Source organism: Marmota monax, unplaced genomic scaffold (genome assembly GCF_021218885.2).
Source record: "Marmota monax isolate L192 unplaced genomic scaffold, Marmota_monax_Labrador192_F-V1.1 WCK01_AAM20220418_F8-fsc00295, whole genome shotgun sequence".
NCBI classification, from domain to species: Eukaryota; Metazoa; Chordata; class Mammalia; order Rodentia; family Sciuridae; genus Marmota; species Marmota monax.
In genome coordinates this window covers 789,870-800,067 of record NW_026692993.1, presented here as the reverse complement: position 1 = coordinate 800,067, position 10,198 = coordinate 789,870, and positions in this window count along the sequence as shown.

The following is a 10,198-nucleotide window of genomic DNA, read 5'->3' as shown; positions in this document are numbered from 1 at the left end:
TGGATTAGGATTAAGGTTAGGTTTAGGTCTAGGATGAGGGCTATGTTTTGTGTTAGGGTAAGGGCTAGAATTAGGGCTAGGACTAATGTCAGGTCTAGGGTTATGGTTAGGGTTAGGTTTATGGCTAGGTCTAGTGTAAGGGTTAGGTTTAGGGTAAGAGTCAGGTTTAGAGCTAGGTGTATTATTAGGGTCAAAGTCCAGGTTAGAGTTTACTTTAGTTTAAGGTTTAGGGTTAGGGCTCAAATTAGCATTAAGTTTAGTATTAGAATAATAAATAGATTAGGTTTAGGGTTAGGTTAGGATCCAAGGGAGGTAAAATGCCCCAACATAGTGTTAGTGATAGGGTTAGGTTTAGGGTAAGTGTTCGAGTTTGAGCTATGATTAGGGCTAGGCCAATGGTTAGGGTTAGGGGGACATTTAGTTTTAGGGTTTGGGTTAAGTTTACAGCTAGGTTTAGCATTAGGGTTAGAGTTATGTTTAGGGTAATGGATAGAGTTAGAACTAGGGTTTGGCCTTGGTTATGGTTAGGATTAGGACTAGGGTTAGGGTTAGGGTTAGGTCTAGTGTTATATTTGGGTAAGGTTTAGTGTTTGAGCTATGGTTAAGGTTAAGGCAAGGGTTAGGGTTAGGGTTAGGTCTAGGGTTATGATTAGGGTTAGCTTAGAGCTAGGTTTTGTGTGAGGATTAGGGCTAACATTAGGGCTATAGGTAATGTAAGACCTAGAGTTAGGGTTATGGCTAGGTCTAGTGTTAGGGTTATGGCTAGATTTTGGGTTAGCATAAAGTTTAGAGCTAGAATTTATGTTACAGGAAGGGACAGTGTTTGGGTTTGGGTTATGGCCAGAATTAGGACTAAGTTTATATCTAGAGTTAGAGGTAGTGTTTGGGTTAGGTTAAGGGTTATTGTGAGGGCTAAGTCAAGTTTTTTTGTTTAGGGCTAGTGCTAGAATTATCACTAGATTTAGGATTATGTTTTTGTCTAGGTCGAGTGTTAGGGTTAGGTTTAGGTATAGGGTTACCCATAGGGCTAGTGTTAGGGTTCAGTTTAGGGTTAGGGTCAGGTTTAATCCTAGGGTTAGAGTTAGGGTCAGAATAAGGGTCAGGTTTAGGGTTAGGAATTTGGTTAGGGTTAGAGCTAGAATGAGGGCTAGGGTTAGGACTAGTAATAGAGTTATGGTTTGGGGTAGGCTAAAGATTAGGGTTAGGACTAGGGTAGCATTAGGGTGAGGGTTTGGATTAGGGTAAGGTTAGGTTTAGGGCTAGGGTAATGGCTAGTGTTAGGGTTAGGTATAGGTCTAGGTTAAGGTTAAAGTTAGGTTTAAAACTATGTTTAGGTCTCAGATTAGAGCTAGTTTTTTCTGTTAGCACAGGGCTATGGCTAGTGTAAGAACTGGTGTTACAATTAGGGCTAGTTTTAAGTTTAAGATTAGGGCTAGGTCTAGTGTTCGGTTTAAGTTTAGTGTTAGTGTGATGTTTAGAGCTAGGGTTATTGTTAAAATCTGAGTCAGGGTCAGGGTAAATTCCAGAGTTAGGGTTAGGACTCAAATTAGGACTAGGGTTAGGGCTAGGTATAAGCTTAGGTTTTAGTTTAGGTTAAGGATTAGTGTTAAGCCTATGACTCAGTTTTGTTTTAGTGCTAGGGCTAGGGTTAAGGCTAGTTTTCCAATTAGCATTAAGGCTAGGGCTAGTATTAGGGTGAGGTTTAGGCTTAGGGTTAGGGTTCTATTTAGGGTTAGGTTTAGGTCTAGGTTTAGGGCTAGGGTGAAAGTAGGAATGGGGTTGGGGCTAGGGTTAGGTCTAGAGTTAGTGTTATGGTAAGGGATAGATTTAGAACTAGGGTTACTGCTGGGGTGAGAGTTAGGGTTAGGGCTACAGTTAGGGTTTGGTTTAGGACTAAATTTTTGCTAGGATTAGTGCTAGGGTTAGTGTGAGGTGTAGGCCTATGTTTACGGCTAGGGTTAGGTTTAGGATTAGTGTAAAGTATGATGTTATAATGTAAGGTTATGGTGTTATAGCTAGGTTTAGGGTGAGGGTCAAAATAGTGTTAGGGCTAGGTTAGGGTTAGGGTTAGGATGAAGGCTAGGTTTAGGGCTAGGTTTATGGCTAGGTTTAGGTCTAGGATGAGAGTTAGATTTTATGTTAGGGTTAGGGTTAGAATTAGTGCTAGGGCTAATGTCAGGTCTAGGTTTATGGTTAGGGTTAGTTTTAGGGTTAGGATTATGGCTAGTTCTAGTGTAAGGTTTAGGTTGACTGTTAGGGTCAGGTTTAGAGATAGGGTTATTATTAGGGTCACTGTCATGATTAAGGTTTGAGTTAGGTTAAGATTAGGATCAGGGCTTTCATTAACATTAGGGATAGGGTTAAGGTTAGGGTAATGTTTATGGTTAGGTTTAGGTTTCAGGTTAGGTTTAGAGTAATGGATAAATTTAGGGTTAGAGATAGGGTTAGGGTTATCCTAGGGTTAGAATTAGGGTTGTGGTTATGGTTAGGGTATTGGATAGGGTTAGAGCTAGGGTTAGGGCTATGGGTAATGTAAGTGCCAGGAGTATTATTAGGGCTAGTTGTAGGCTTAGGTTATGGCTAGGTCTAGTGTTACGTTTAGGTTTTTGGTTAGAGTTAGTTTTAGAGTTAGCTTAGTGTTAAATGCAGGGTCCATATTCAGGTTAGTATTAGGGTTAAGGTTAAAGCCAAAATTAGGACTAGGTTTATGTCTAGGGGTAGAGTTAGTCTTTGTGTTAGGTTAAGGGTTATTGTTAGGGCTAGGGCTAGGTTTTTGTTTAGGTCTAGCGCTAGAGTTAAGGCTAGATTTAGGATTAGGTTTAGGTCTAGGGCTAGTGGTAGAGTCATGTTTAGTATAAGTTTACTGGTAGGGCTAGTGTTAAGTTTTGGACTAGGGTTATTAGAGTCAGGTTTATCCGTAGGGTTACTGTTATGGTCAGAATAAGGGTCAGGGTTAGAGTTAGGGTTTGGGATAGGTTAGAACTACAATCAAGGCTAGGTTTAGGACTATTAATAGGGTTAATATTTTGATTAGCCTAAAGATTAGGGATAGGTCCAGGGTTACCATTCTGGTTAAGGTTTTGCTTAGGTTTAGGGATAGAGTTAGAGCTAGTGTTAGGGGTAGGGTTAGCATTAGGGTTAGTGTTAAAGCTACGTTTAGGGCTCATATTATGGCTTGTTTTTGTGTTAGCATTAGGACAATGAATAATGTAAGACAGGATTACAATTAGAGTTAGAATTAGGGTTAGTGTTTAAGATTAGTGTTTATGGTTAGGTTTAAGTTTAGGATAAATTTAGAGCTAGGGTTATTCTTAGGATAGGAGTCATGAACAGGGTTACTTTTAGGGTTAGGACTCAAATTAAGGCTAGGTTTACTGTTAGGGTTTGGTTTAAGTTTAGAGTGGTGTTTTAGAGCTAGTGTGAGTGTTAGGGTATGAGTCACGGTCAGGATTAGTTTTAAGGTTAGGGTTAGGACTCGAATTAGGGCTAGAATTATTTCTAGGTGTAACTGCGGGTTTGTTTTACGTTAAGGTTTAGGGTTAGGTCTATTGCTTGGTTTTGTTTTAGTCCTAATGTTAGGGTTAGCACTAGTTTTATGATGAGTATTAGGGCTAGGTCTAGTGTTAGTGTTAGGCTTAGGCTTATGGTTAGGGTTATATTTATAGTTAGGCTTAGATCTAGGGTTAGCCTAGGACTAAGGATGCAGCAAAGGTTATGGCTAGGGTTAGGGCTATGTTTAGAGTTACAGTAAGGGTTAGGGTTAGAACTAGGAATAGGACTAGTGTGAGAGTTAGAGTTTATCTTAGGGCTAGGATTAGGGTTAGGGTTTGGATAAGGGTTAAATTAAGGCCAGGCTGAGGACTAGGGTTAGTGTTCAATTTAGGTCTAGTGATTGGGTTATGGTTAGGGTTATGTTTAGGATAAGAGATGGCGTTATAGCTAGGTTTAGAGGTAGGGTTAGGGTTAGAGTAGTGTTAGGGCTAGGTGTAGAGTTAGGGTTATAATTAAGATTTCTAGGTTTAGGGCTAGGATGAGGGCTAATTTTTTTTAGGTTTAGGCTAGGATTAGGTCTAGGGCTAATATCAGGTCTAGGGTTATGGTTAAACATAAGTTTAGGATTAGTTTTAGGTATACATCTAATGTAAGGGTTAGGCTTAGAGTAAGGGTCAGGTTTAGAGCTAGGGGAATTTTTAAGTTTAGGGTCAAAGTTAAGGTTTGGTTTAAGTTAGGATTTAGGTTTAGGGCTCGAATTATCATTAGGGTTAGAGCTACGTAATGATAGGGTTTGGTTTATGGTTCAGTTTAGGGTTAGGGTAATTGATAGGGTTAGCACTAGCAATAAGGTTAGGGTTAGGCTTAAGGTTAGCATTAGGATAAGGTTTATGGTTATGGTAGTTGGTCGATTGAGCTTAGGTTAGAACTATGGTTAAGGTTTTGAATAGACCTTGAGTTATGCTTAGGGTTAGGTTTAGAACTAGGTTTAGGTTTAGGGTAGTGTAAGGGTTACGTTTTGAGCTAGGGTTATGGCTAGGGAGAGGATTAGTTTTAGGGTTAGGTCTAGGGATAGGATTAGTGTAGAGTTAGTAATAGGGTTATGGTTAGGGCTAGGGTTATCATTAAGTTTAGGTTTAGGGTTAGGGTAATGTATAGGGTTAGATATAGGGTTAGCGTTAGGGTTAGATTTTGGTTTAGGTTAGGATTAGGGCTATGGTAATGTTTAGGTTTCTGGTTAGTTTTAGGGTTTGAGTTAGGGTTAGGGATATGCCAAGTGTTAAATTTAGGATTATGTCTAGGGTCAGTTTTCCAGTTAGGGTTAGGTTTAGAGTTAGGGTTTGGGCTAATATTATCAATAAGTTTAGGGTTAGGGTAATGGGTAGGTTTAGAGCTAGATTTAGGGCTAGGGTTGAGTTTAGGATTAGGGCTAGGGTTAGGGTTAGAGTTTGTGATAAGTCTAGGTTTATGTTTACGGTAAAGTTTAAGCTTTGAGCTAGGGTTAGGACTATGGTGAGGATTAGGTTTATTTTAGGGCTAGGGTTAGGTGAGGGCTAGGGTTAGGGTTAGTGTTATGCTTAGGGCTAAGTTTAGGCCTCAGATGAGCTCTGTGTTTAGTGTTAGGTTTAGGCCTAGGGTTAGGACTATGGGTAATGTAAGAGCCAGAGTTATGGTTAGAGCTTGTTTTAGTGTTAGAGTTATGGATGTGTCTAGAATTAGGTTTAGGTTTTGATTAGGGTCAGGTTTAGAGGTACGTTTAGTGTTAAAGGGAGGGTCATTGTTCGGGTTACAGTTAAAGTTCGGGTTAAAGCCAGAATTAGGACTAGGTTTTGGTCTAGGGGTGGGGTTAGTGTTTGGGTTAGGTTAAGGGTTATTGTTAGGGCTATGGCTAGGTTTTTCTTTAGGTCTAGAGCTAGAGTTAAGGCTAGATTTAGAATTAGGTTTAGATCTTGGGCTAATAGTAGGGTTTGGTTTAGGTATAAGGTTACCAGTAGTGCTAGTGTTAGGGTTTGGTTTAGGATTAGGATCAGGTTTAGACCTGGGGTTTGTGTTATGTTCAGAATGAGAGTCAGGCTTAGGGTTAGGGTATGGGATAGGGTTAGAGTAGAATGAGATCTAGGGTTAGGACTATTAGTAGAGTTATTATTTGGTTAGCCTAAGAATTAGGGATAAGTCTAGGGTTACCATTAGGATTAGGGTTTTGCTTAGAGTAAGGGATACGGTTAGAGATAGGTTTAGGGCTAGAATTAAGGTTATATTTAGGGTTAAAGCTATGTTTAGGGCTCAGATTAGGGCTAGTTTTTGTGTGATTTTTAAGGCTAGTGTTAGGGCAATGACTAATTGCTGGTCAAATTTAAGTGTTACGTTTAGGGAAAGGGTCAGGTTTAGAGCTAGGGGTATTTTTAGGGTCAGAGTCAGCCTTTGGTTTTGGGTTTGGGTTAGGTTAAGGTTTAGTTTTAGGGTTTGAATTAGCATTAAGGTTAGAAATAGGGTAAAGGTAATGGATAGGGTTACGTTTAGGTTTCAGTTTAGTTTTAGGGTAATGGATATGTTTTGGTTTGTGATAGGTTTAGTCTTAGGCCTAGGGTTAGCATTAGCGTTATGGTTATTTTAAGGTAATTTATAGGGTTAGACCTAGGGTTAGGGCTAGGGTTAAATTAGGATAAGGGCTAGAGTTAGGGTTAGGGTGAGGTTTAGGGTGAGGGTTAGAGTTAGTATTAGGTTTTGGGTATGGTTTAGGGTTTGACCTAGGTTTAGTGCTAAGGCTGAGGTTGATTTAGGGTTTGGTCTAGGGTTATGGTCATGGTTATGCTAAGGTTAGTGTTAGGGTTAGGGCTAGGTTTATCATTAGAGTTAGGGTAATAGGTTTAGATGTCAGGTTAGAGTTAGGGATAGGTTTAGGTTAGCATTAGGGTTAGGTTTAGGGTTTGGGTTAGGGTTTGAGCTACATTAGGGTTAGAATTAGCATTAGGTTCACTGTTAGTTCTAGGGTTAGGTTTAGGCTTAGGGTTAGGGTTAGGGTAGTTTTATCTTTAGGTCTAGTGTTATCATTAGGGTTAAGTTTAGGGTTAGATAATGGGTAGACTTCAAGCTAGGGTTAGGGCTAGGGTTAAGGTTAGGATTAGGGCTAGGGTTAGGGTTAAGCATTCATTTAGTTTTGGGGTTAGGTTATGTTTAAGGGTTAGGGATTGAGCTAGTATTAGGGCTAGGGCAAGGGTTAAGGTTATAGTCAGGTATATAGAGTTAGTGTTAGGATTAGGGCTACGGTTAGCATTAGGTTTGGGATTATATTTAGGATAATTGATAGAGTTAGATCTAGTGTTTGGGCTATGGTTCTGGTTAGGATTAGGGCTAGGGTTAGGGTCACGTTTTGGGTTTGGTTTAGGGTTATGTTTAGGGTAAGGTTAAGGGTTTGAGCTAGGGATAGGGCTAGGACGAGGGTTAGGGTTAGAGTTAGGGCTAGGTATAGGATTAGAGTTTTGCTTAGGGTTAGGTTTAGGGCTACAATTAGGGCTAGGTTTTGTGTGGGGTTTTGGGCTAGTGTTAGGTGTATTAGTAATTTAAGAGCTAGAGTTATGGTTATGGCTAGATTTAGGGTTCATGTAGTGTTAGGGTTAGTTTTTGGGTTAGGATAAGGTTTAGAGATAGGGTTATTTTTAGGGTAAGTGTCAAAGCTCAGGTTAGGATTAGGTTTAGGTTTAGGTCCAGATTGAGAACTAAGGTTAGGTCTAAGGGTAGAGTTAGTACTTGAGTTAGGTTAAGGGTTATTTTTAGGGCTAGGACTAGGGTTATGGCTATATTTAGGATTAGGTTTAGGTCTAGGGCTAGAGTTAGTACTAGGTTTAAGTATAGGGTTACCAGTAGGGGTAGTGTTAAGTTTTAATAAGGGTTACAGTCAGGTTTAAACCTAGATTTAATGTTAGAGTCAGAATAAGGGTCAGGGTTAGGATTAGGGTTTGGGTTAATTTTAGAGCTAGAATGAGGGCTAGGGTTAGGACTAGTAATAAAGTTAGGGTTTGTGGTAGGCTTAAGATTAGGGTTAGAACTAGGGTAGCAATAGGGTGAGGGTTTGGCTTAGGGTAAGGGATAGGGTTAGAGCTAGGGTTAGGACTAGAGATAGGGTTAGGGTTAGTGCCAGGGTTAGGGTTAAAGCTAGGGTTAGGCCTTGGATTAGGGATAGGTTTTGTGTTAGGTTTAGGGCTATGACTAATGTAGGAACTTGCATTATGATTAGGGCTAGTTTTAGGGTTAGGTTTAGGGTGAGGTCTAGTGTTAGGATTAGGTTTAGGTATAGGGTGATGTGTATAGCTATGTTCAGTGTTAGGGTCAGAGTTAGGGTTATTATTAGTTCTAGGGTTAGGGTTAGGACTGAATTAGGGCTAGGGTTAGGGATAGGTGTAGGGTTAGGGTTTGGTTTAGGTTAAGGGTTAGGATCAGTGCTATTGCTCGGTTTTGCTTGAGGGCTAGGGTAGGGTTAGAGCTAGTTTTTAAATTAGCGTTAGGTTTAGAGCTAGTGTTAGGGTATGGTTTAGGCTCATGTTTTGGGTTAGATTTAGAGTTAGGGTTAAATCTAGGTTACAGCCAGGATTAGGGCTAGGGTGTGGGTTATCATAAGGGATAGGGTTAGAACTAGGGATGGAGCTAGGGAGAGAGTTAGAGTTAGTCTTAGGGTTAGAGTTTGGTAGGATTAGGGTTAGGGCTTTAAAAGGGCTAGGATTAGAGCTAGGGTTAGTATTAAGGCTAAGCCTATATTCAGGGCTAGTGTTAGGGTTATGGTTATGGTTAGGCATGATGTTATAGCTAGGTTTAGAACTAGGGTGAGGGTTAAAATTAGGGTTAGGGCTAATGTTAGTTCTAGGATTATGGTTAAAGATAGTTTTAGGGTTAGAATTATTGCTAGGTATAGTGTAAGGGTTAGGTTAAGTATTAGGATGAGGTTTAGACCTAGGGGCATTATTAGGGTAAGGTACAGTGTTCCAGGTTGGATTAGGTTAATGTTTAAGGTTAGGGCTAAAATTAGCATTAGGGTTAATGTTAGGATTAGGTTCATGGATATGGTTAGGTTTAGGGTTCAGGTTAGTTTTATTGTAATGGATAGGTTTAGGTTTAGGAATAGGGTTAGGGTTATCCTAGGCTTAGCATTAGGTTAAGGTTAGGGTTAGGGTAAGGTTAATGGATAGAATTAGAGCTAGGGAGAAGGCTAGGGTTATGGTTAGAATTAGGGAGAGGGTCAGGGTTAGGTTTTGGGTTATTGCAAGGGTTAGGGTTAGCGTTAGATTTAAGGTAAGGGTTAGGGTTAGGGTTATGGCTATTGTTAGTGTTAAAGCTTGTGTTAGGGCTCTGATTAGGATAGGTTTTGCATTAGGTTAGCAGTGGGGTTATGGCTATAGCTAATGTAAGAACTAGGGCTAGTTTTAGGATTAGGGTAATGGCTAGGTCTAGTGTTAGGGTTCAGTTTAGGTTTTGGGTGATGTTTAGAGCTAGGGGTAGTGTAGGGTCATAGTCAGGGTTATGGTTAGTTGTAATGTTAGGGATAGGACTTGAATTAGAGCTAGGTTTATGGCTATGTGTAGGCTTAGTGTTTGGTTTAGTTTAAATGTTAGGGTTAAGGCTATAGTTCTGTTTTGTTGTAGGGCTTGGGCTAGGTTAGGGTTAGTTTTAGGATTTATGTTAGTGTTACAGCTTGTGTTAGTGAGAGATTTAGGTTTAGGGTTACATTTAGAGTTAGGGTTAGATGTAGGATTAGGGCTAGGGCTTGGGTTAGGGCTAAGGTTAGGGCAATTTTTAGAGATATGATAAGGGTTGGGGTTAGGAATAGGACTAGGGCGAGAGTTAGAGTTAGTTCTAGGGCTAGGGTTAGGTTAGGTTTAGGGCTAAATTAGGGCTAGGATTAGGTCTAGGGTTTGTGTTAGGGTTAGGCCAATTTTTAGGCTTAGGGATAGGGTTAGTTTAAGGGGAAGGGATGGGATAATAGCTAGTTTTAGGGCTAGGTTGGAGGTTAGAATTACGGTTAGGGCTAGGATTATGTTTTGGGTTAGTAATAAGGCTAGGTGTAGGGCTAGTCTGAGGGCTAGGGTTTGTTTTAGCATTATGGCAAGAATTAATGCTAGGGCTAGTGTCAGGTCTAGGGTTATAGTTAGGGATAGACTGAGGGTAAGATTTATGGCTAGGTCTTATGGTAAGGGTTAGGTTTAGGGTAAGGGTCAGGTTTAGACCTAGGGTTATTATTACAGTTAGATTCAGGTTTCAGGTTTGGGTTAAGTTAGGGTTTAGAGTTAGGGCTCAAATTAGCATTAGGTTTAGGGATATGGTAATGATATGGCTAGGTTTAGGGTTCAGATTAGGTGTAAGTTAATTGATAGGGTTAGAGTTAGTGGAAGAGTTAGGTTTAGGCCTAGGATTAGTATTAGGGTAAGGGTTGTGTTTAGGGTAATGGGTAGGGTTATAACTAGGATTAGGGCTAGGGTTATGGTTAGTATTAGCGCTAGAGTTAGGTTTAGGGTTCAGGTTTGGCCTAGGGATAGCTTTAGGTTTAGGTTTAGGGTACGGTTTAGGGTTTGAGCTAGGGTTAGCGCTAGGGCGAATGTTAGGTTTATGTCAAGGTTATAGCTATGGTTAGGGTCAAGGTTAGTGCTAGGATTAGGGCTAGGGTTATCATTAGGTTTAGAGTATTGGATAGGGTTTGATGTCAGGTTAGGGTGAAAGT